Below are 4,191 nucleotides of genomic sequence, written 5' to 3'. Positions count from 1 at the left end.
TAGATATAAAACCATCTAAATAGAAAAAAAACAATTCTGTCTTGAAAACAAAGACATGACACAATGATAAATTGTCTATTTTTAATAAAATTGCCCTATTTCTGTGCAAAATGATACTGTAATGGCAATGATTCCAACTAAAACACGTCAATTTGTGTCATACCCTGACAAGATAACCAAGTGTTTTATTTGGTATGCATACAAATGAGTAGCTTTGTTACATAAACATGGGCCAGTTTGTTTACGAGGACACTAACAGTCTCACACTAAACACTCTTCCTGTCAGATTGACAACTGTCTCCTGATTTACACAGGCTCCCTATCATCATCATTTGTTTCTATTTCTCTGAACTTCCAAAATATGTTCCTCATTTGCAATTAAATAACTTTTGTATAGAATTATACTGCCAAAGTGAAAAATTTTGTGGTGTGTCATTTTACAATAATTCTACATTTCATTTAATACAATTCAAAAATACCACATAACAAAGACACTATATTGTGTGTAACTAAATTATAGGCCATTTAGGCTGTGCATATTTATTTGTGTTAATATTTGAAATCATAAAAAAAATATTTGTCAACCTCAAAAATAGTTACACAAAGGGATCACTGGTTTTTAACAACTAACCATAAATGTTTATAGAGATATTATTTCACAAGGGTTTTTTTCCTTGTACATGTATGTTCAGCAAAACATTGATGAAACATTACACTGAACTTTCCTTAGTGTACTTTAATGAGACACAGATAGGTAATGTCCACTAATCTGAAGACATAAATACAAAATTTGACCCAAAGAACACATAAAACTGACACTGAGGCATGCAATATACTTTCTAAATAAGCAGAAAGTTTGCCACAGATTCTATAGAGAGCGTCTGTCTGGCCCAGGCTAATGGTTAACTGTTATAAGGAGCTGTAGAAGATACAGCATGGAAACACATATAAAGATTATCCTATTTAGGAAACTACAGGCCAGATGTACATGAACAGCTAAAGGCCCTGACAAAACCTAATAACAGCAGGATCTGTTTAAATTATTCCTCGTAACCCAAACAAGAAAATATGGCACCCTCGACATTACTGGTCATTACAAGCCCCTCAAAACCTTATTGACAGTCTTACCTAAAGCTTTATCTGTTTCAGTGTAATAAAAATTCCGTTTACAGGATGATGTTCCCTCTAACCTCAATTTTATCCTTTAACGTGCAATAAAAGTAACATCTCCAGTGTGTTTTAGTATTAATGGATAACGTTGTGTACATTGTATCCGACAGATCTCCCGTGTGACCCCGACCTTTATCGTCCCAGCATAGCTTTGATGTCCGGGTGTTACCACCCCCTATATAGGGGTATAGTAACAGCTGGCTATCTCGAGTCAGTAACGGCACTTTACAAGATATAGACACCATTCATACATCGATCAGCTTACCATGAGGAATCAAAATCAAAATTAGTTTTGTGTCAATTTATAAAAACAATTTCAGAAGAGATTCAAAATAATCTGTTTGTATCTACAAAATCTTCATTTGAAAATATTATGAGAAATCACATGGTTACAAATTCAAATTGAGGAAACATCCCTGGCAAAAACGTTCAACATTTTTTACCTTTGAATAGTCTTTGAAAAGTAACTGTGTGCAACTGGTTAATCCCAGCAGAGACCAGTTTCGAACTAATGTAAGATTTTGACATGTGGATATCCAAGTCTTGATTGGTTAGTTATAATAACATATATCACAATACATGAATTTCATGTCGTACATCTATGCTACGTACGTTTCATTACAATACCAGCAACAAACTTGTTGGTGAGTGATGCTATAGCCATTGTCATTGTTACTTACGTGTCTGTTCATTCATTCGTTGTCTGATCTCGTCTATTTTTTCCGGAGATGGACTATGACCTTTGACATCCAGTGTCGGGTCAGGGTCATTCGTCCCACCAGTTGCCATTCTTTACTGCAGTAAGGAAATCACTTAGTAATCCATAGAATCACAACACATCACCATGGTAACACTTCTAAGATGGCCGAAATCGTCACAAGTAAGAATCCCAAAATGTTAAATCTGAATCACCTGCAATGGAAAGAAAGCATACATGTGTATGTAGACTTCAGTATCATAAACACAGGAAGTTGGTTTTTAATTTCAATACTGATTGCGTTGGAGAAACTATAATTTCTCGTGTTAATCTCTTAAGATCGCTTTTTACCAACATGAGAAATTTCTTGCATCAAGTTGATAGATACATGTATACAACTATTGGAAAACAATTTTCATGAAAGACCTTTTGAGAAATAATAGAGAGACTTCAAGTCATCAGTTGACAACAACTATACAAAGAAACCTTGCATTGTTAAGTACTGCTTCTTGGGATAACACCTTCACCTTTAATGAACTTTTTAATGAAGAAAGAAATGCTGTCACTACAGACCACCTGTCCTTAGAAAATACAAATCACTTCGGAATATCTGTAATTTCAGACTACCTGCAATATGATACCACCTTTCATCAGAGGTCACCTTCGACTAAAGATCACCTGTAACAGGAGATCACCCCTGAATATCCTTCACCTGTTATCAGAGAACAACTGTCATGAGAGATGACTTGTTATCATAGAACAACTGTCATGAGAGATCACCTGTCATGAGAGATCGCCTGTCACAAGAGATCACCTGTCATGAGAGATTACCTGTTATCAGAGATCACCAGTCATTGGGATTACCTGTTATCAGAGATGACTTGTTATCATAGAACAACTGTCATGAGAGATCACCTGTCATGAGAGATCACCTGTCACAAGAGATCACCTGTCATGAGAGATTACCTGTTATCAGAGATCACCAGTCATGGGGATTACCTGTTATCAGAGATCACCTGTAATAGGAGATCACCTGTTATCAGAGATCACCTGTTATCAGAAATCACCTATCACAAGAGATCACCTGTCATGAGAGATTACCTTTTATTATTGATCACCTATCATGAGGGATTACCTGTTATCAGAGATAACCTGCTATCAGAGATAACCTGTCATGAGAGATTACCTTTTATTATTGATCACCTATCTTGAGAGATTACCTGTTATCAGAGATCACCAGTCATGAGAGATTACCTGTTATCAGAGATCACCTGTAATAGGAGATCACCTGTTATCAGAGATTACCTGTTATCAGAAATCACCTATCACAAGAGACCACCTGTCATGAGAGATTATCTTTTATTAGTGATCACCTTTCATGAGAGATAACCTGTTATCAGAGATCACCTGTAACTATAGAGACCACCTGTCATGAGAGATTACCTTTTATTAGTGATCACCTTTTATTAGTGATCACCTATCATGAGAGATTACCTGTAATGAGATCACACCTGTGATTAGACACCACCTTCAATAGAGATTACCTGTCATGAGAGATTACTTGTTATTACAGAGACACATCTCAATTTGTAGAAAACCTTAAACCAATATAGGTTAATGTATATAAAGATATAAATATTGATCCTCATTGTTTTTAACATATTTTGTTACATTTGCAATAATAACATTCTTTTCAGGGTAAACCTTGAAATAAGACTGTTCTGGTCTAATTGCATTGAAAAACTATTTGCCACATCCCTGCTCTGAAAATACCACCAGAAAGTTGGTGAATATTCATGAATTGTCACTGAATAGCTGAAACATCTTGTCCTATTCATACTGTTTAACATCTGTATTACGTGACAAGGATTCCAATTCTATACAACAAATTTCAAATATTTACATCTCCATATACTTGAGGGCAAAATTGCAATGAAAACAGAAGCTGAAAATGCACAGACTGCAGATGTATTCAGTTGACATTCCTTGCCAGGCTGACAGGAGAATCTACATAAATGTAAACAGATGTATTCAGTTGACATTCCTTGCCAGGCTGACAGGAGAATCTACATAGATGTAAACAGATGTATTCAGTTCACATTCCTTGCCAGGCTGACAGGAGAATCTACATAGATGTAAACAGATGTATTCAGTTCCCATTCCTTGCCAGACTGACAGGAGAATCTACATAGATGTAAACAGATGTATTCAGTTCCCATTCCTTGCCAGACTGACAGGAGAATCTACATAGATGTAAACAGATGTATTCAGTTCCCATTCCTTGCCAGACTGACAGGAGAATCTACATAGATGTAAACAGATGT

This window comes from Mizuhopecten yessoensis, unplaced genomic scaffold (assembly GCF_002113885.1).
Source record: "Mizuhopecten yessoensis strain PY_sf001 unplaced genomic scaffold, ASM211388v2 scaffold6135_1, whole genome shotgun sequence".
NCBI classification, from domain to species: Eukaryota; Metazoa; Mollusca; class Bivalvia; order Pectinida; family Pectinidae; genus Mizuhopecten; species Mizuhopecten yessoensis.
Note: the sequence above shows the minus strand (reverse complement) of the source record.